This window comes from Humulus lupulus, chromosome 3 (genome assembly GCF_963169125.1).
Source record: "Humulus lupulus chromosome 3, drHumLupu1.1, whole genome shotgun sequence".
NCBI classification, from domain to species: Eukaryota; Viridiplantae; Streptophyta; class Magnoliopsida; order Rosales; family Cannabaceae; genus Humulus; species Humulus lupulus.
Window position 1 is genome coordinate 76,627,232 of NC_084795.1, and position 23,413 is coordinate 76,650,644.

General features: G+C 38.3%; 1 pseudogene; it reads left to right on the forward strand.

Annotated features, from left to right (window-relative positions):
- Positions 1–788: 788 nt before the first annotated feature.
- On the forward strand, positions 789–1,475 carry LOC133824415 (glycine--tRNA ligase, mitochondrial 1-like; annotated as a pseudogene).
- The last annotated feature ends 21,938 nt before the right edge of the window (positions 1,476–23,413 follow it).

Genomic DNA, 23,413 nt, shown 5'->3' on the forward strand with positions numbered 1-23,413 from the left:
ATAATGGGGCCACTTTGTGAAAAAAAAGGGTGGTAATAATTCACATCCCGCGCCACTTAGATTTTTTTTCATTTGTGACCTGAAAATTTGTGAGACCCGAGAGAGACCCAATTCCTTCAACATTTCAGAGCTCTCCTTCAACGTTTCCTCTCCTTCAACAGACCCATTTCCTCTCCTTCAACAGACCCATTTCCTCAACATTTCTGGGACGTATCCTTCAACATTTCTGAGACCCATCCTTTCCTTCAACATTTCTGAGACCCATTTATTTTCCCCATTTCTTCGGCTTCACCTTTACTATTATCTTTCAGGTTGATCACTATATTTTTACCTGAACAAATGGTTGTGTTCCTTTTAGGTTGTCGATTGGTGTGTTGTCGTCGACGTGTTGGGTTCCTGCTACAGGCGTACTAAGAATGAGAAGTAGGCAGGCGTAGATGCACAACTCCTAGGTTATCTCAGCTCCGACAACTGTAGCAGAGGGTCTCGGCAGCGGTACTGTTGCAGATGGTCTTGACAACAGGTTTTATTTTTATTTTTTTTTTGCTTCATTTATTTGATAGATAATGCTTTTAATTCACCCAATAGTGACGCTGCGATGGGGGCTCGGGCTGTGTGACAAAGGTGGTTCAATGGTAGTCTTTGGCATCAATGGTGTAGGTGATTTCTTCAATTGAGTTTTTGAGGTGAGTAATTTTGTTATGGGTTTTTGTTTCCGCTAGTTGTGATTATGGAATTAGGCTCTTTTATCCTAGTGTGTGTGTGTGTGTGTGTGTTTATATATTTATATGGAGTCTGCTAAGAGGCGGGGATTTGTTTTGTTGCAGCATTTTGTTCTTGAGGAGAACATGTTGGAGGTTGACTGTCCCTGTGTCCCCCAGAGGTTTTTATCAAAGCATCTGGTCATGTTGATAAATTTACTGACCTTATGGTTAAAGATGAGAAAATTGGGATTTGCTATCGTGTCGATCACTTGCTCAAGGACTTCTGCAGTGAAAAGCTTCAAAAAGACCTTTCTATAACTGCCAAGGAGGCAGCAAAACTGAAGCGCGTACTTGCTGTTTTGGATGATCTTTCAGCTGAAGAGCTGGGTGCCAAATTTAAGGAGTATGGCATTACAGCTCCAGACACTAAGAATCCACTTTCTGATCCATATCCATTCAATCTTATGTTCCAAACATCAATAGGCCCATCTGGCTTGAGCCCTGGGTGAGCACGTTACATTTTGGTACTAATTATTCTTAGCGATTCTTTTTTATTAAGACTGCTGTTTGGTCAGTAATGATATGTAATTAAATCTCCTCTGTTGTAGGTTCATGCGGCCAGAAACTGCACAGGGCATATTTGTTAACTTCAAAGACTTGTACTATTACAATGGGAACAAGCTTCCTTTTGCTGCTGCTCAAATTGGCCAGGCTTTCAGAAATGAGGTTCTTAATTTTCTTATCTTTGGACTTTAGCACTTATGTTTGCATAGGATGCTCATATTATTTCTAATTGGTAACGGGTCTTTGTAACTAGTATTTTGGTCCTCTTCTTTCTTATAAGAATAGAAAATAGCCATGTAATGTAGCTGTTGCATTCCTTAGTGCTATGCTTCTTTTGTGCCCAAAATTGTGTCCCATTGATTTGTGACAATGTTGCAAGGTCCATTTTTTTTTTTTAATAAAACCTTAAACAATATCTCATTCCAAGAATATTGTATATATCTGCAGATTTCTCCTCAACAAAGGCTTTTGAGAGCTCGTGAATTTACACTTGCTGAGATTGAACACTTTGTGAATCCCGAAGACAAATCTCACCCAAACTTTGCAGAAGTTGCAAAATTGGAGTTTCTAATGTTCCCAAGGGAAGAAAAAATGTCTGGCGAGTCTGCGAAGAAAATTTGTCTGGGTTATGCAGTTGCTAGGGTTTGTTTACATAACTTTTATTCAATATCTTCTTTTCTCTGCTCCCTTGTCTCTAAGCATGTGATGATGATTATAGTGCTACATGTCACTTAGGGAATTGTTAATAATGAAACTCTCGGCTACTTCATTGGGAGAGTTTATTTTTTCCTCACTCGTCCTGGTATAAACGAAGAACGTTTACGGTTCCGCCAGCACCTTGCAAATGAAATGGCTCACTATGCTTGTGACTGCTGGGATGCTGAGATTGAGTGTTCCTACGGTTGGATTGAGTGTGTAGGTATTGCGGACAGGTCTGCATTTGATTTGCGTGCTCATACAGTAAGTATTTTTTTCTTCTTCTCTTTAATGTCATATTTTTTGCTTGATAGGTAAGGATGGTGGTTGATGAGAGCTCAGGAGAATGAGATTATAAATGGGAAGGCAGCTGTAATTGGGTTCTTGCTGTTGTTGGATTTTGAGCTATTGACTAGTAAAGGTATTCTTAAGGGAACAGGCTTCTTGGACTTTATTTATTCTATTTCAAATGCTTTGCAATAGTCTCAGGAATTAATCAAATTCCTCTGAAATGAGATGAGGAAGTTTTAAAGGCTTTGTTGAGTTCACTGTGTTTTTATGTTATAATCTTTCCTTATGTTATTGTTTTGTGTAGAAACTAAGATGATCTATATAGTTTCTTCTTCTTCATGTTTTCTACAGTATATATCTTTTACCAAACTGTACAATAACGCTTTTGAAGTAATGAAAATGTGTTTTTATTTTTTTACTTTTGGACATATCACTCTGTTTGTTTGTTTTTCTTTTCTGCTTACATAGCCAGTCAGGTGGATAAGTTAATATTTATCTATTACATATTTGGTTTCGAAAAGTAGTGGATACAATAAGTTACTAAAGAGTAACTGAAATAATAAGTTACCTGACAGAAGAATAAATTCAGATTTTTTAAAAATGTATTCTCTAAATTGGAGCCTCTTTAGAGAAATTTTGTTTGACCAACAGCATGCATTAAACTTTTCCAACTGTTTTGACTGTTAGTTTCAGTTTTTTGATTTTTTTGTACAATTTTTTAGGACTTGACATTTGATTTATCACTTTCAGCACTGCTTGGGGATAATATCTACAACTTTGGCGAGCTGCTGGCACATCCTATTGTAAGAATATCTCTGCCATACTCTATGTGTGTGTGTATTTTTTCCCTTCTTTATACTCAACTTGCCTTAGTTGCTCTACTTTTTTTTCCCATTTTACAATTGGAAATATTTCATGTTGAATGTGCTTGTGATGTGTAACAATTTTCCATTTTGGTGATTTAAAGTTCGTTCTTCTCTGGATTCTTGTAGTGCCTTGACATACTTACTTACCCTCTATATATATCATCCTGGGGTGTATTAGTACAAGGTGAAATCCTTATTAGTATCTTATTGAAAAAAATCCTTTACATCACTGGTAGTGGTTTACAAGGGATGGCATGTATAGGGATGATATTCTAAATCCATTAGCCATGTATCTTTCTTACTTCTCATTATTTGTTCTTGTTATTTATTGATTTTTTTTTGTGGTCTTATTTTTTTAGTCTTATTCTTGTGGTACATGTAGCTCATCTAAACTTTAGTTAACAAGAAAGAGTAAAAACATGATAAAACTGAAGCAATTGTATTATTAAGACATAAATAATATATACAAGTCATGTTTATCAATAGTTATCTAAATAAGAAACTGTGGAAATATTGAGTTTGAAGACACTTAAAAATCAATCCCAGGAAAAAAAAACAAGCAATCTTACTTCACTTAGAACCCCCATAAAATATAATGAGAAAACCCTTGCACAGCCTCTCTATACATTCTTGTAATAATATTGGTGTTTTTATTTTTAAAAACTCATGTTGAAAATATTTGAAAAAAATAAGCAATAGTTGACATTAAATCAGATTTTATTTAATTAAATAAGAAAAGGGAGATAAAAATACATATGTATGTATAAGTGTATATGCACACATATGCACACATATTCTACTCAGGAAACACTATGTTCTGTCTTGCTAATGACATATATGTCTCATAATTTTTTCTGCTCATATTTACAACTTTTTCTTAATATATTCTACATATATTTATATGTGTATATAATCTTTTGGGTTAATAGCTGGAACTAGAAATTAATAAAAACTAGCTTGGTTAAATACTAAAATACTTCAGCTATTAGTTTTAAATACTAAAACCGAAAGTTTCAACATATTTTCACTCCAAGAATTATGGTAGGAGAAGTATCACAATTTTCATCTCTGTCTCCTTTGATAGCTTGTTTTGCTCCCTGAATAAAATGGGTACTGGTTGACCTCATTTTGTCTTGTTTCTATGGGAAACAGAGTTAATTTAATAGATGGTCTTGAAGGGCTGGCTGGGCGGACTGTTGCCTTGGCATTTGTTGGAATGTCAATTACAGTGCTTCCAATATGTCCTGGTTAGTATGAATCTTCTTGAAATTAGAATATGATGTTTGAATATTAAGAATTAACAGTTGGATAATTTTCTATTTTACTTGTTTCTTGGTTTGAGCATATAGTTAGTATTTTTTATTTTGTATAGATGTGATCTCAATCGTTTGGCCAGAAGTAAATGAGGGTTTGAATAAGTATCCATATGTTAAAAAGCTATGTTCAAGAACAGTTGCTAACACTTGGTATATGTTTGTCTCAGTATCTTATGCTCTGTTATGAGTTTTCTGGTTTTGTTGATATGATTCTTTCTGTGGTTTTTGTTGTAGGTTTTAAGTGATCCTTAGAAGAGAGCCATATACGATCAATATGCTGAAGAAGGTCTCAAAGGACAAGTGCCACCCCCTGATGCAGCAGGGGGATTCCCTGGTGGTGGTGCTACTTTCTTTCAAACTGTGGATAGTCCAAATGTGTTTAGATTCAACCCCAGGAACGCCAATGACATTTTTGCAGAGTTTTTCGGCTCTTATTGCAAAGAACTTAAATGTATACAATTTCGTTGGTGTTAGAGCTCGTGAAGTTAGTTATTTACTGATTAGTGGTGCCTTCCTAAATATACAATCGAAGATATATTTAATAGAGATTGACCTTGCTGTATTCACCTTTATATTATGCGTTTTCTATTCCCCGATTGTTGTGATTGATCTATTTCCACTGATTTTTTTTTTTTCTTTACTGCTGCAGTGTTGGACACAAGAGAGAGGTCATTCTTGAAAAACAACTGGTACAGATTACAGGTTGAAAATTTTAGTTCCTTATCAAGTTCAAATTCCTTTCCTTCTATTTTAATTCATTAATATTTTCTTTTCTTGCTCCAAAAATTTATTTAGGAAAAGAAAGAGTTGATCTTAAGGTGAAGAGAGCAGTGATAATTATAGCTATTCTTATTGGATTAACTTGTGGGATGATTTTAATTGGCTTTTACATTTGCAAGTGGAGAGCATTTTATGGTAAGAGTCTCTACCCTTACTTCATTCATCTATTAATGTAATATTTTGACCTTGCAAATCCAAGAAGTATATGGTCTATAAAGAAATTGACAAGTTTTTATTCTAACAAAGTAACAATTGCCATTGAGGGTTTGCTATTTGTGTACAGTTTAAGTTTATTCATTTTTTTTCTTTCACTTTTGTCTGCTACCTTGTTTATAATATATGGTCAAATTTGTTAAAATTCCATTTAGATAGATAGCCATGTAGAGTATTTGTGGAATACAGAAGTAATATTCGGTCACTAATAACTCTACATGATACCTTTGAATATAACTAATAAAGGTAATATATAAATATGGTTATTAACTCTCATGCATGTTTTGCTCAAGCAAAAAGAAAAAGAAAGAAAAACAAGAGCAAATTGAGTTTGATGAAGCAAAACAAAAGAGCTGAAAAATGAGTAGCAGATCCCTTTATTAATCATAGACCAATAAGGACTCTACTCCTAGTAAAACCTCAAGGACTAACACTGTTTTTGTAGCCTGGTCTGATCTTTATTACAAACTTTGTAGACTTTTCTTTAGAGTTTGTTTATAAAATTAAGGTTGTCGGTGTCCTTGCTTTTGCTATAAATTTACTGAAGTCTTCAAAATGAACTGGAGATGCCTGAATCATGATGTATGTCATCTAATTGGTTAGTTAAAGTTGAAATAAGTGTCTCAGTCTCTTTAAATTAGTCACTGCTGCAATATTATCTAAGCCAGGGTGCCCAAATCCAACCTCTTTCAGCCCCCTATGATTTTCCATTATGTCATATTTTATATATTTCTTTGAAGTAGTATCTGTTTTATGGTCTCTACAGAGATTTCTTTGTATTAACTAGAGTTTTCCAATTTTCTCAGGAAATCAAATTGTAATGCCCCGGATTCCCTAATATGGTTTAATGGCTGGATTAGTTGGCCGGGAGGGCCACAACTGTTTAATTATGCCATTAAATGTGTTTATGCATGTTTATGAGAATTATATTATAATATGATGTTAAATGCTTGCATGTGGGTCCACATTTTGTTTACAGGGGTGTGTTGGTAATTTGGCCCGTTGAGGGCATAATTGAATATTTGTTATCATGTCAATGATATATATTGTGAGGCCACATTATAATGTGGATTGGCTCGAGTATCTCGGCATGAGACGATCTTTAAATATGATTTATCGGTTTGGTCATAACAGGTTTGAGCTCGGGGCTCGAGGTGAGTCTCGGGGTGTTTTTAATGATTAGAGAGTTACTGGGAATAATAGGGTAACGGGATATGGATTATTGGTGTTTGAGGATATTGAGATTAGCGGGAATTGGGAAGCGTTAATTATGATTAACGGGATAAGTGGAAAGTACCAATTTTACCCTTGGAATGATTTTAGAAGCCTTAAGTGACCTAGGGGCATTTAGGTCATTTGGATGGATTTGTATAACCCTTTAGTTGGCTGTAGAAGCATATAGAATAAAACAGAGCAAAACAGGGTTATCTCTCTCCTTCCCGTACATCATTCTCCTCCATCTTACCTTTGGAGTTTTTGAGATCAAAGTGGGGTTTCAAGCGAGGAAATCAAGGGACTGGGTTTGTAGACTTGGTTCAACCATTGAAGGAGGTTCAAACTCGGATTTGAGGTGAGTTCAGCCATAAGTTTCTGGTTTATACTATGTTTTCCTTTAGTTTTTCAGCCTACGATTTCTTGACGATAGTTTGGATTTATGGAGGTTTTGATTGAAGTTTAGCTTGGGTTTTGATGAGGGTGAGTTATAGGTGATGATTAGAGGTTGAATTGAGTGTTTGAAGGAGGTTTGGAGCTGGTCTGAAGGCTTGGTTCCAAGGGAAAAATGCAGGGGAGGTTTGCTTGTGCGTGCTGTCTTTTTGGCAAATTTGGGTATTGAGCCGCGGCATGGCTGTGGTGCGCCGCGGCTCATGGTGTTTGGCAGAGAGGGTTGCCTCTGTTTGAGGGGCACGCCGCGGCGCAGCTAGGGCGGGTCGTGACCCTTAGTGGCTTTTTTGCCAGAATTATGTTTTTAGCTTGGGAATTCAAGCCTTAGGGCTTGGGGTCGAACCTAGTACCCGGTTGAGTAGTGTTTGATGTCTCGGAGGCTAGGTTTTGGTTTGGGAACCTTCTGTTATCAGTTTTATTGATGAATCCTATATTTTGGTTATGACCAGGTGACCATCAAGGAATTTAAAGATTGATCATTCTCAGGGGTCATTCTTATAATAACTTTCACTCGAACCAGAGGTAAGAAAACAGTGTATGAATACAGTTGCACCCTGTATAGGTAATTGACATGCATGGTTTGTTATTGAAGCATGTTGGTTGATATATGTGGACATGGATTGCATATTAAATGATAGTGATTTTTGATTACTTGTTAATGGCAATGACTAGTCAGGGACCGACCCTAAAGTCGATGAACATGCATTGAATGGCTCTATGGCATTAATGCTGGACCGACCCTAAAGTCGATGAACATGCATTGAATGTCTCTATGGCATTAATTCTAGATCGACCCTAAATTCGAAGAACTTATAAGCGCTTGCCTGGTCTAAGACCAGATGTTCATAGCCAGGGCATATGGCCCCGGTGACTGTTTGTCACATGGCTAGGGGACGTTGTCCATAGTTACGACTCTAGAGTCGGGAGGAAGGTTATGTTGGTGACCAATCACCAGCACCTATCCTGATCAAACTTATGAAAGAACCACTTATCAGTTAAGCCCTGGTGACCCTATCGTCACATGGCTAGAGGGTGCTGTACCCACTTTTGTGACTTTTGGCTTCAGTCACCTATATGTTTTGGACTGTAGGTCCTGAATGATTATTATGATCATTGTTGATATTATATCATGCTTTATTGTGTTTTCTTGTTGGGCCTTGGCTCATGGGTGCTATGTGGTGCAGGTAAAGGGAAAGAAAAGCTCACCCAACCTTGAGTGGAGAGCTTAGGTGGTGTTGTGTACATATGCGGCCACTTGACCACCACGGCTGAGGAGTTCTCAGAGGAACTAGGGGTTTACCCTATTTTTGCCGCTTAGGTCGGCGGGGATTGTAAATTTGAAACAGTAGCGACCATTTTGTGTTATAAACATCTTGTAAATGTTTTTAATGGTTCATGAGCAGTTTATATACTTAATGAGATATATCCTTTTCTTTATACTGGTTTTTCACCTTAACCTGATAATAACACTTAGATAACGTTTTTAACCAAAGGACTCGGGTAGCGAGTCAAATTTCCGGTTCATTGTTCACCGTAACTGTTCTGGGGTAGCCAGGGCATTACAACTTGGTATCACAGCAATGCCAAGGTTAAGGTTCCTGTAGACTGGCTGGGCATGTATACACATCACTGAAGTCAAGCTTGACTCATGGTTTGGTAACTATTTATGTGGTTACATGTATAATTTCCTAAATGTGGTATATATGCTTTACCTGTGCGCATGAGATACCATGTTGAACCTGTGCCCTGAAATATTATATCTTCAGAAAATGTGTGCTAATTAGTACTGAGATTGCTGGCACCTGCTTATTAGTATGGTTGTTTATGAGTTATTATGTGATACATGCTGAGTTCTGAATGCCATAAACATGTATCTGTTTGTGAATATTGAATGACTGTGGAATGTGATAATTGTCTATTTGTTCTTGGACCGTGAGGCGGCAAGAGGTTTAGTTATTACTACCTGACTGGCCGTATTGATTATTGTTTCACTAAGGTATCAGTGACAGAATGAATCCAGGGCAGACAGACATGTCAGCTGGCCAGAGTGATCCAGGCCAGAATAATAACAGTCAGGGTCAAGAGAATGACCAATCCCAAGTTCCACAGCCAGCACCTGCAAACTGGCAGCAACTGTTTAAGGAATTGCAGAAACAGGGAGAGGAGCTTCGTCTCTTGAGACAGCAGCAAGTGCCTGTAGTGGCCAGTGTTGCAGAGGCACCTTCTGTGTCGGTGCCAGTTACTGGACAGCTGCCTGAGGTTGGAAACAAATGGGAACCTCTTTATGAACGGTTCAGGAAGCAACAACCTCCTGTATTTGAGGGCAGTGCAGATCCTGCCAAGGCTGAATAATGGATGAGCATGATTACCACTATTCTTGACTTTATGAGGGTAGTTGGTAGTGAGAGGGTAGCCTATGCTACCTATATGTTTCGGGATGATGCCTGGATTTGGTGGGAAGTGATTGCCCAGACCAAGAATGTTAATACCCTGAGCTGGGAGGAGTTTCAGACCTTGTTTAATGAAAAGTATTATAATGACGCTATTAGAGCGGCGAAAGCTGAGGAATTTATTAGGCTACTTCAGGGAAGCTTATCTGTTACCGAGTATGCCTTAAAGTTTGACCGTTTGGCAAAGTTTGCCAAGGAGTTAGTGCCCACTGATGGGACCAAGAGAGAGAGATTCTTACAGGGGTTACAGCCCAGGTTAGCCCGAGATGTACGTATCACCACTGTGGCAAGAGTTACTACTTATGCACAGGTGGTGGAGAAGGCACTCACAGCTGAGAGTGTAGAGATTAAGATCTAGCGTGACAGTGCAGCCAGAAAGGATTTCAGGAGGCCAGGTCCTCCATTTGTGGGTTCTGGTAGGGGTGTTGGCCCCAGTGATTAGAAGAGGAAGGTTCCTGACACCTTCCTAGTTCCAGGTCCTGACAGACGGCCCCGTGGTATTTCTATGGGTCGTCCAGGTGGTAATGAGTCCTGGAGGTCCTATCCTGAGTGTCCTAGATGCAAGAGGCATCACTTGGGAGAGTGTAGGGCAAGGGCCTGCTTCTCTTGTGGAGCAGTGGGTCATCTTAAAAAGGATTGCCCTAAGGCAAGAAAGGAAGAACCCAGGATGGCAGACAGCTCGGCCCCAGCTCGAGTGTTTGCATTGACTTAAGCAGAAGCTGAGGGTTCTCCCTTAGTTGTTATAGGTCAGCTTCTTAGTGCTGGAACCGCTTATAATGTATTGATTGATTCTGGTGCTACACATTCCTTTGTTGCTAGTAGTGTTATTGATAGATTGTGTAGACCTTGTGATTTCTATGCTGTGGGGTTTGGTACTTTGTTACCCACTGGGGAGTTAATTGTATCCAGGAGATGGGTTAGATCTTTGCCAGTGATAGATTTGGTTATGACTGACTTTGATATGATACTGGGTATGGACTGGTTAGCAAAGTATGGGGCAGCCATTGACTGCAGAAGGAAGATGGTCACCTTTGAGCTTGAAGGTGAGGATCCTTTTGTGTTTGTTGGTGCTGTGCATGGACCTCGTATTCCTGTGATTTCTGCATTGAGGGCTAGGGATTTATTGAAAGGAGGTTGCATTGGATTCTTAGCCAGTATGGTTGATACCACCCAGGTCATGCTAGTGAGACCAGAGGATACTAGACTTGTTTGTGAGTTTCTGGATGTGTTTCCAGAAGATTTGCCAAGGTTGCCACCACACAGAGAGATAGAGTTCGTTATAGAACTGGCACCAGGGACGGAGCCAGTGTCTAGAGCACCATATAGAATGGCCCCAGCTGAGTTGAAAGAATTAAAAGTACAGTTGCAAGAGCTGTTGGATTTGGGTTTTATCAGACCTAGTTTCTCACCTTGGGGTGCGCCAGTTCTGTTTGTGAAGAAGAAAGATGGTTCTATGAGGATGTGTATAGATTACAGAGAATTGAATAAGTTGACAATTAAGAACCGGTATCCTTTGCCAAGGATAGATGAGCTGTTTGATCAATTGCAGGGTAAGACAGTATTCTCTAAGATCGACCTTCGTTCTGCTTATCATTAGTTGAGGGTCAAGGAGGGAGACATACCGAAGACCGCTTTTTGTACCATGTATGGGCATTATGAGTTTCTAGTTATGTCATTTGGATTGACTAATGCCGCTGCTGCTTTCATGGATATGATGAACAGAGTGTTCAAGGATTATCTATACCAGTTTGTGATCGTCTTCATCGATGATATTCTGGTATATTCTCATACGGAGTCAGAGCATGAGCAGCATCTGAGGTTGGTTCTACAGAGATTGAGGGAACACAGACTGTTTGTAAAGTTCAAGAAGTGTGAGTTCTTGTTGTCTCAGGTATCCTTTCTTGGGCACATTGTCAGTAAGGAGGGAATTAAAGTAGATCCAACAAAGATTGAAGCGGTCAGAGATTTTCCAAGGCCAAAGAATGCTTCTGAGGTTATAAGTTTCCTTGGTTTGGCAGGGTATTATAGGCGTTTCGTGGAAGGGTTCTCAAAGATTGCTACTTCGTTGACCGAGCTGACACGCAAGAGTCAGAAGTTTGTGTGTTCAGATAAATGTGAGAACAGCTTCCAGGAATTGAAATAGAGGTTAATTACAGCTCCGATTCTGAGTCTTCCGACAGACCAGGAAAAGTTTGTGATTTACTGCGATGCTTCTCATCAGGGTTTGGACTATGTTTTGATGTAATCAGAGAAAGTTATAGCTTATGCTTCTCGTCAGCTGAAGGAGTACGAGAAGAGGTATCCACTCATGACTTGGAGTTGGCAGCGATGGTTTTTGCTTTAAAGATATGGAGGCATTATCTCTATGGAGAAAAGTGTGAGATTTATACAGACCATAAGAGCCTGAAGTACTTCTTCACCCAGAAGGACTTGAATATGAGGCAAAGGCGTTGGCTGGAGTTGGTGAAAGATTATGACTGTGAGATTTTGCATCATCCAGGGAAAGCCAACGTGGTAGCTGATGCTTTAAGCCGGAAGGGTCTGGGACAGATTCATGGTATTAGGCTGATAGCCAGAGAGTTAGCAGATGATATGACCAGAGCTGGTATAGAGTTGCTTGTGGGCCAGTTGGCCAATATTACGCTACAGTCTACGCTGTTGGAGAGAATCAAAAAGGGTCAGTGGAGTGATCCACAGCTGATCAAGATTAGAGAGGATGTCTTGGCTGGAGCATCCAGAGACTATACAGTGTCTGATTTGGGGTTGTTGAGATACAAGGGACGGATATGTGTTCCATTAGACACTGCGTTGAGGCGGGAGATTCTGGATGAATCTCATACTACACCTTACTCTTTGCATCCAGGCACCACGAAGATGTATCAAGATGTGAGATCATTGTACTGGTGGCCGGGGATGAAGAGAGATGTAGTAGCGTACTTGGCTAAGTGGTTGACATGTCAACAGGTCAAGGCTGAGCATCAGAGGCCGGCAGGGTTATTCCAGCCTCTGGATATCCCAGAGTAGAAGTGGGAAGACATCACGATGGATTTTGTGGTGGGCTTACCTAGGACCGTTGGTTAGCATGATTCCATTTGGGTGATAGTAGATCGTTACACCAAGTCAACGCACTTTCTGCCAGTGAGGACTACTTATACCGTTGATCAGTATGCAGATCTCTATGTGAGAGAGATCGTGCGCCTCCATGGAGCTCCTAGGTCGATCGTGTCAGATCGGGACCCTACTTTTACTTCCAAGTTCTGGGGGAGTTTACAGAAATCCATGGGTACACAATTGAAGTTCAGTACAGCTTATCATCCTCAGACAGATGAGCAATCTGAGAGGACGATCCAGATATTGGAAGACATGTTGCGGGCATGTGTGCTGGACTTTGGTGGATCATGGAGTAAGTATCTGCCTTTGATAGAGTTCTCCTATAATAACAGTTACCAGTCTACCATTGGAGTTGCACCTTATGAGATGTTGTATGGTAGGAAGTGTAGATCTCCCATTCATTGGGATGAGACAGGTGAAAGGAGATACTTAGGTCCTGAGGCAGTTCAGAGGACCAGTGAGGCTATTAACAAGATTAGAGCTCGGATGCTTACTTCTCAGAGTAGACAGAAGAGCTATGCAGATCCCAAATGCAGGAACGTGGAGTTCCAGGTGGGAGACTATGTTTTCCTTAGAGTCTCGCCATGGAAAGGGGTGAGAAGGTTTGGGAAGAAAGGCAAGCTGAGTCCTAGGTTTGTAGGTCCATTTGAGATCCTGAAGAGGATTGGTCAAGTGGCTTACAGTCTAGCTTTGCCTCCGGCATTGTCAGCCGTGCATAATGTGTTCCATGTATCCGCTCTTCGGAGGTATGTGTCTGATGAGAGTCATGTTTTGAGTTATGAAGATCTGGAGCTTGAGCCAGATCTCTCCTTTGAGGAGCAGCCTGTTCAGATACTTGACAAGAAAGATAAAGTCCTCAAGACAAGACAATACCTTTGTTTAAGGTGTTGTGGAAGAACAGCAAGGTCGAGGAGGCAACCTGGGAGCTCGAGTCTGATATGCAGAGTCAGTATCCCAAGCAATTCAGGTAAATTTCGAGGACGAAATTTCTGTAAGGAGGGGATAGTTGTAATGCCCCGGATTCCCTAATATGGTTTAATGGCTAGATTAGTTGGCCGGGAGGGCCATAACTGTTTAATTATGCCACTAAATGAGTTTATGCATGTTTATGAGAATTATATTATAATATGATGTTAAATGCATGCATGTGGGTCCACATTTTGTTTACAGGGGTGTGTTGGTAATTTGGCCCGTTGAGGGCATAATTGAACATTTGTGTTGCATGTCAATGATATATATTTTGAGGCCACATTATAATGTGGATTGGCTCGAGTATCTCGGCATGAGACGATCTTTAAATATGATTTATCGGTTTGGTCATAACAGGTTTGAGCTCGGGGCTCGAGGTGAGTCTCGGGGTGTTTTTAATGATTAGAGCGTTACTGGGAATAATAGGGTAACGGGATATGGATTATTGGTGTTTGAGGATATTGAGATTAGCGGGAATTGGGAAGCGTTAATTATGATTAACGGGATAAGTGGAAAGTACCAATTTTACCCTTGGAATGATTTTAGAAGCCTTAAGTGACCTAGGGGCATTTAGGTCATTTGGATGGATTTGTATAACCCTTTTGTTGGCTGTAGAAGCATATAGAATAAAATAGAGCAAAATAGGGTTATCTCTCTCCTTCCCGTACATCATTCTCCTCCATCTTACCTTTGGAGTTTTTGAGCTCAAAGTGGGGTTTCAAGCTAGGAAATCAAGGGGCTGGGTTTGTAGACTTGGTTCAGCCATTGAAGGAGGTTCAAACTCGGATTTGAGGTGAGTTCAGCCATAAGTTACTCTGTTTTCCTTTAGTTTTTTAGCCTATGATTTCTTGATGATAGTTTGGATTTATGGAGGTTTTGATTGAAGTTTAGCTTGGGTTTTGATGAGGGTGAGTTATAGGTGATGATTAGAGGTTAAATTGAGTGTTTGGAGGAGGTTTGGAGCTGGTCTGAAGGCTTGGTTCCAAGGGAAAAATGCAGGGGAGGTTTGCTGGTGCGTGCTGTCTTTTTGGCAAATCTAGGTATTGAGCCACGGCATGGCTATGGTGCGCCGCGGCTCATGGTGTTTGGAAGAGAGGGTTGCCTCTGTTTGAGGGGCGCGCCGCGGCGCAGCTAGGGCGGGTCGCGGCCCTTAGTGGCTTTTTGGCCAGAATTATGTTTTTAGCTTTGGAATTCAGGCCTTAGGCCTCGGGGTCGAACCTAGTACCCGGTTGAGTAGTGTTTGATGTCTCGGAGGCTAGGTTTTGGTTTGGGAACCATGTGTTATCTTTTTATTGATGAATCCTATATTTTGGTTATGACCAGGTGACCATCAAGGAATTTAAAGATTGATCATTCTCAGGGGTCGTTCTTATAATAACTTTCACTCGAACCAGAGGTAAGAAAACAGTGTATGAATACAGTTGCACCCTGTATAGGTAATTGACATGCATGGTTTGTTATTGAAGCATGTTGGTTGATATATGTGGACATGGATTGCATATTAAATGCTAGTGATTTTTGATTACTTGTTAATGGCAATGACTAGTCAGGGACCGACCCTAAAGTCGATGAACATGCATTGAATGGCTCTATTGCATTAATGCTGGACCGACCCTAAAGTCGATGAACATGCATTGAATGTCTCTATGGCATTAATTCTAGATCGACCCTAAATTCGAAGAACTTATAAGCGCTTGCCTGGTCTAAGACCAAATGTTCATAGCCAGGGCATATGGCCCCGGTGACTGTTTGTCACATGGCTAGGGGACGTTGTCCATAGTTACGACTCTAGAGTCGGGAGGAAGGTTATGTTGGTGACCAATCACCAGCACCTATCCTGATCAAACTTATGAAAGAACCACTTATCAGTTAAGCCCTGGTGACCCTATCGTCACATGGCTAGAGGGTGCTGTACCCACTTTTGTGACTTTTGGCTTCAGTCACGTATATGTTTTGGACTGTAGGTCCTGAATGATTATTATGATCATTAATGATATTATATCATGCTTTATTGTGTTTTCTTGTTGGGCCTTGGGTCATGGGTGCTATGTGGTGCAGGTTTAGGGAAAGAGAAGCTCACCCAACCTTGAGTGGAGAGCTTAGGTGGTGTTGTGTACATATGCAGCCGCTTGACCACCACGGCCGAGGAGTTCTCAGAGGAACTAGGGGTTTACCCTATTTTTGCCGCTTAGGTCGGCAGGGATTGTAAATTTGAAACAGTAGCGACCATTTTGTGTTATAAACATCTTGTAAACGTTTTTAATGGCTCATGAGCAGTTTATATACTTAATGAGATATATCCTTTCCTTTTTACTGGTTTTTTACCTTAACCTGATAATAACACTTAGATCACGTTTTTAACCAAAGGACTCGGGTAGCGAGTCAAATTTCCTGTTCACTGTTCACTGTTCACCATAACTGTTCTGGGGTAGCCAGGGCGTTACACAAATCCTTGTTTCCTGCCGATTGCAGTCTATTCTAAGCTAGTTTTGGAAATAGAGATACGGATGAAGTTAGCTACCTTAAGGTTGGAATTCCACTAGCAAAAATCTTCATTATCAATCCCAAGGTAAACAATACAAGGTCTATAGATGTCTCATAATTCATAATTCCAAATCTCTTTCCAATGTTCTAATCTTGTCATAGGGAGAGGTTGTTGTTAACCGTTGTGTTGACACGTAATCATACAAATCAATTCATGCTCTTGTTAATGGCATGTTTTCATCCACGAGTTCTTCTGAGCAGGTTCGGCTTCTATTACCATGTCCTATTCTGCTGTTGTGACTTCTTTGCATAGGATTAGACAAAATTGAAACAACAAAGCTGGTGTTATCGCCAACCTCCAATCCTCACATATCTCTAAAGTTCTTTTTCATGATGATGATTGAATGTTGAAGGTCATTTCACAGAGCCACAGAAAGTTGAATCATGATCCATTCTCTTTACAACCTTTACAACATTCTTGTCTCTGTTCCTCTCAAGATGTTACAATTTTAGAGAATAAAACTTGTTCTTTTTCACGACCAGTGAAAAAACTAAAGTAATACAAACTTATATAGCAAAGTATTACAAGTAAAGAAATAGAACAAACAAACTTAACAGAAACAGTTAGAAGTTAGTTGCCTGGACCAATATAACAAATTTCCTCCTTGGTTCAGAAACTAAACTTGAACTAGTGACTGCCCAAATAGCCCCTTAAGGCCTATCCATCTTGTAATTGGAAAAGCACAGGTTGTTTTACACATGTTTTCTTTTACCATTAATGCATGCTAATTATTGTTTGATTATTCTGTTCTGTGGTGCGGTGAATACTTTTTACAATCAAAACAAATTACTTGGGTCCTTTATTATTATTATTATTTAAGTTATAATTTTTTTTTGTCTTTCTTTTTTTCAAGGAATATTACTATGCCTGAAAATGAGCAAAGTCGGAACTGAAAGAGCTTCTTCAGAGCTTTGGAAGGTACTTTTTTCCAATTCATTCTTAATATGATATTACCTTCTTTCTTAGCTGCTTTGAGTTTTGCCATCTCTGATGCTAAACATGCTTTACTTTTCAACTTTATCCAGATATAAGATTGCTCAAAAGGTTTGTTTTTTGCCATATAAATTGAAAACCTATTTATGAGCACTTTCCATGTTTTTTTTTCATGAAAGTTGTTAAGTTGTGCTGAATGAATGTAACTTTGGGTTTGCAGGTTGCGGGTTTAGCTGTTGTTTTTGTTATATGTTTCACCTCTAATGCTTTTGCAGGCAGCAAGAGCAGCTGATTATAGTATTGGGAGTAAGTTGCTGATACCTAAACCCCTCCTCTCACTTTTTGGAAACTTGACAGAACGAACAGGGTAGAGTGATTTGTTTTGGTATTATTGTATTGTTTTGCAGAGTTTAGGTTTATGAAATTTTCAAGTCTGCTGCATTTTATACACATTTTCTTGACTCATCAATGGTTCTCGTCTCTTTATGATAGTGAATTGGAAGAAGTTCCTAGCGTTCTTCCTCTTTAAATGAGGTACACATTTGGACTTTTATCCTGATAGATTTTGTTGTTACAAACCTTAAGATTGACTACTTTATATTAACTTCATTGTTATATTAACTGGTTTGTTTACATGCAGGAGTCTTCCATTTTAAATGAGCACATGGTTGTGCTGTTGCCTGGAGCTGTTTATGCTCTTTCTGCTGGTTATAAGGTATTTGGTGATCTATCCTAGTACTGGCAGGCTATAAATTTATACATCCAGTTATCACTACAAAACTAAAACTAGATAATTGTTGTTGTAGACGGAAGAACTTGAGCAAGACTCGATGCACGGACTTTTTGAATGCTCCATTGATGTACTTACGAATATTGATCAGGTTTCCTCTGTTAAGGTATTGGGGTTTTGTATAAAAGAAATGCATGATAAGAACCATGATAAGTTTTAGTTAATTTAACCATGTATATTTTAAGAATCATTTCATAGTAATATCATAGAACTTAGATAATTCAACCTTCTTTTGGACAGTCCAACCTCTCATTATCGCTTCTTGAGTAAGATTTTTTATTTTTGGTTTCTGTACAGTTTTTCAATTTGTGGATTTTGTTTTTTAGATTTTTTATTAGTCTTATGACTTCCTACATTTTGGTTTTGAGGGTACTGCAAGAGTACTGATAGAGTGGCTATTAAGCATGTGAACAATTGAATTCATAGCTTGTTGCAGTAATTAGCTAAATATGCATGGCCAGACTTGTTCTGTTCTGCTTCTATTTTATTGATGTTGTTATGTCTACCATTTCTCTTGCTTCTGATGGTACATTTAGGTTTGCTTCTGATGTTGTACTTCCTTTGATAATTCTAGATATGCATGTGCTTTGGTTTCCTCTGTTTTTATAGCTTCTTTCACTGCTGCAATTTTCCACTTTTATGTTGGATGACTAATTATAAACAATGTTTAGTAAACTCAAAATTTTGTGTTTGATTTTTAGTATCTAGCTTCTGTTCTGCTTCTACTTCTGGGGGTCTCTACTATTGGAGTACCAAGCTTGCTGGCCCAAAATGGTCACCATTTGCTTCATGGATAACTGGCTGGTATGTAATTAATATGCTTTTTCTAACTGTTAACTTGGGAAAATGTCTTTCTTAAATTTTTTCTAGTTGACTGTTTATACTCTGGCTTGGAGCTTTTAGAGTTTCATTTGGGATCTGAGACTGTAATGCCTGTACAGTACAAAGTCACCATTAGTAAGTATAGCACATACTTTAATCTTAGCACTAGACCTTATATATATAATTTAGTTAAATCAGTTAGTTTAGTTAAGTTATTGAGAGTAATTTTGAGCTTGGTACTAGACCTTATATGCCTAAATTAGTATAGCACATAACGTTATGCATACAAGAAACAGATGGCAGAAAATGAAATAGATTTTATTTTGCTTCTGGCTTGCAACTAAAGTTGAATGATTAAGCATAAAGTATGATTGAGTTCTTCTATATCATATATAGACCTTTTCTTCAAAAATCATAAACTTGACACTAAAGCCAAGAGTTTAGAACACAAATAGGAAACAGAAATTTAAGGCATACCAGAAACCGTCTCCTCAAAACATCGATTCTTGTCATGTTTGATTTTTTATTTTATTGCTTTTCTTTATGATTTTGTTGTATAAGAAGTCAAAGTGTGATTCTGTTTTTATTCTTTAATTTTTTTGGGGATATATTGACAGAATTTAGAGTTCTGGAATCAATTCTTCCTCACATACTTTTTGATCATTGAGAATGATATATTTGTTATCTTGATACATTTCACAAGCCTTGTTTTAAGTTGCATGTTTTGTTGCTTCAGTCGTTGTTTTGCATGGTAGTACATCTTGCTATACCCTGCTGTTTCGTCAAGTTTTGGAGTTATTACAAATTTAATTTAAATTTTATATGCTTACAGGTGGAAACTAGCTTAAGTCTTATTTTCTTAATAATAAAAGGACATTTTTTTTTACAATGTGCATGTATATTGAGATGATTTCTTTGGAGCAATTCTTGACAACATTTGTAGTTGAGGCCTTTAGAATGGAAGAATGTATTTCACTAATTTTTGTATACATTTCTTGTTTTGTATTTAGTGATAAAGGAATCTGAATTGGGCATAAATTATGTTGTAATATGATTTCTTAAGCCTAGACTAGTAGACTAAATATTGTAATTACATTTGAGTAATTAATAAAAATCAATTTATGTTACCTTATTTGGCTTCAACTTTCATATTTGTTTTCCTAGTTTTGTGTAAGTAATAAAAGATTATGTTTCTCTAAGCTAATATAACACATGTGTTATACTAAAGTGTAGTATAACACAAAAAATGTGTTATACTAAAGTGTAGTATAACACAAAAAAGGTGTTATACTAAAGTGTAGTATAACACAAAAAAAAGTGTTATACTAAAGTGTAGCATAACACAAAAAAAGTGTTATATAATCGACTATAAATAACATAATTAAACACTTATCTATATATTAAAATAACACAGAAATTGTGTTATCGTTGACAGTACAATAACACATCTGTACAACACTGATAAAGTGTTATGTAAAGTACCCTGACCTACGATAACATAGTTGGTCTTAACACATCAGAAAGTGTTATCGTATGTTTTGATAACACATTTTCGGTGTTATTAAAAGAATTTTTTTTTGTAGTGTAGAGAGATTGACATAGTGAGGGAGATGGCGACAAATAGAGGTGGTGGAGTGAGGAAGACGGCAAGATACGAAGGGTGGCTCTGTGACGGAAACTACCGACAGAATAAGATCTAAAACCAGAAAAATCAAATATACTTACCTGGACCAATGCTACCGAAGAGAAGGGAGCGAAACGGAGAAGTCAAACGACTGGAAACAGAGTGAATGAGAGATAGAGAAAGACGACAGAGAGAGAGGAGATTTGAGGGATGGAGGAGAATGGAAGTCGAATGACTGAAAACAAAGCACGGGATTGACTTTGGAGACACCGTAGTCGAAGAAGAAAATGGGGGAGTTCGAACAATGTAATTAAAAAGGAATTAGCTAGGAAAAAAATATAACTTTTACAAGTTATAGGTGGGCTCCCAAAATAAATTACCGTCATTTTTTTCTTTTACCACATATATATATAAGTATATCATAATACTTTTCAATAGTAGTATATTCTTATGTTATGAAAAGGGGTATTTGGTGTAGTGGTGCCCCTCCTACAGCAAGCCTCCTCCCCTATGTCAAGAGGCACGGGCCGCGACTTGCCCTATAGAATCGTGGCTCACCTCTCAGACAGAGGCCTCCTATGGCCCTGAGTTCAAGCTGAGTCGCGGCCCCTCAAGAACAAGGTCGCGACTTGGCCCCTCGAACCAAGAATTTCTTCCATTTTCAGCAGCCAAATTTAATCCAAACTAACCCAAATTCACCCCTAAACCATAATTGAATTACCACAATAGTTCTAGCACCTTCCCAGCAACAAAACCCATCATAAATCCAGTCTTAAACCTCATCAAAACATCACTTTCAATTCATGAGCTAAAAGGTTCAAAAACATCTTAAAACAACCATGGATTCTACAAAAATTTAACTATAACAAATGTTTAAATGGTTACCTTAGCTGTGAGTAAAGTTCCTCTAGCCAAAAGCTATCTAATTCCCAATCCCAAGCCTTCAATTCATGTGTTTCTAGCCCAAAATCCTTTTAATTTTCCCAAAGACTAGTTGAAGCAACTTAGAGAGAAAGAGAGAGTGAACGTCGGTTTGTGAGCTTCTGAGTGTTTCTCTTTGTGTGTTTTATCTTTTGTTTCCTTAAACTTAAATGACTTAAGCTAATCCCAAGGCTCGGGGTACCAAAAACGTCCCCGAGGGAAAAATGGTCAAATACCCCCAATATTCCCTCCTAAACTCACTAACTTCAAATATATCTCCAATTATTCATTTCCATAACCCGATAACCCAATTAAATGTATAATACCCAAAATACCCCTTGACTCACCCCGAGTCGGGTATTGGGTCCCATTGTGACTTTCCCGCTAACTTGCTCCCTAGGATCGCCTCGTGCCAAGTAACTCAAATAAACCCACATAATAATGTGGTGACACATATATCACATAAATATACAATTATGCCTGCAACAGGCCAAATTATCATAATTGCCCTTCTAATAAGAAATGGGCCCACATGCATATTTAATATCTCTAAACATGCACAACTAGTCATATTATCACACAATCCACATAATTACAATTAAATATAACACTTAAGCTTATAATTCCATATATTACTATCCTAGTCCCTAATCAAGACCCTAAGCCTTATTAGGTAATTTTGGGACATTACAGATTTCACCTCCTTTGTGTCTAACGCGTTAGTTTAGACCCTTCTTCAAGTAGAATTCGGTGCATGCACATAGAAGGACTAATTCCCTTAATGTCACTGATAGACCACCTAATGGTTGTTTTGAACTCCCGAAGCACTCTTATCAATTTTTCTTGTTGAACTTGGTTGAGATTTCTTGCAACTATAATTGGAAGTGTCTCATTCTCCCCCAAGTAAACATATTTAAGATGCTCCAGAAGTGGCTTCAATTCAAGTGTAGGTGCTTGTACAATATATGGCTACAATATCTCATTAGAGATCAGTCAGTCCAAGAATGAAACCTTCTTAAAAGTCTCGTCAAAACCATTATTGAGTGTCACTGTGACATCCATAATTTCACCAGAATAGTCTTAATTATCCAACATAAGATGTTCTCTCAAAGAAACATCTAAAAAAACCTTCATTATGAAAATCTAAGACTCGTTGAGAATGGATATCCAAAACATCAAGAGAATAGACAGCATGTACATCACTTGTGTAGAGTCCAAGAACTTTACTTAGCTAATTGTTTAATAGTATGATAGTATTTATAGCATTATCTTTGTTATTGTGGATTTTTGGTTCAGACCGGGTATTATTTGGACACTCATAGTAGTACTTATAGATTTTCTAAGTTTAATCTATAGTTTAAGAATATTAAGTTAACCTAAGGTTTGATTAATGTGACTGATATTAAGGATTATATTATTATATTATAAGGTTTAGACATCAACCAATAGGATTTTAAGCACATGTTTTGAATGGTAATTAAGGATTAAGATTTTTGAGGATTAAATATAATAAGGAGTAAAGTTTGAATGTTATAGGGTCAGTCAGCAGCTTTGAGTACGTTGAGGGCTTAGTCAAGGCTGTTTACTCCATTCAAACTTAGCTAAAAATGTGTAATTTCGTGTTTAAATATTCAGCGAGTGCCGATATATCGCAGCTATAGGGGGCGATATGTCGCAGCACGTAGATACGGAAAACACGAAACGATGCACGGTCGCCTCGGGCATACTGGCCCAGGCGATATATCGCCTACAGGGGGCGATATATCGCCTCCTTCAGCATATGTTCAATTGTTTTTGAATTCTTTTCCTTTCAGCCATTCAAACTTCTTCATAAGTCCAGCATCTTTTGAACAAGTCTTCAGCCTCTGCTGAACGATTATTCAAATGATTTTCACTTAAAAAGCCATTATTTTTATTCAAGTAAAATCAAGATACTTTCATTCCAAAACTCTATAAATAGGACCTAGTACCCAGCCATTATTCACCATTTGCTCTAAGTTCAGAGGCTGCTAGTGTTAAGTGAGTGAGAGAGTGTAAACACTTGGTTTGGGGAAAAACTATAAGCTTAAACATCATAAGCTTATCAAACACTTGGGAAGTAAGTGAGTGTTATAGTATTTCGGTGGATGTTAGATTGATCTTGCAATCTTTGAGGT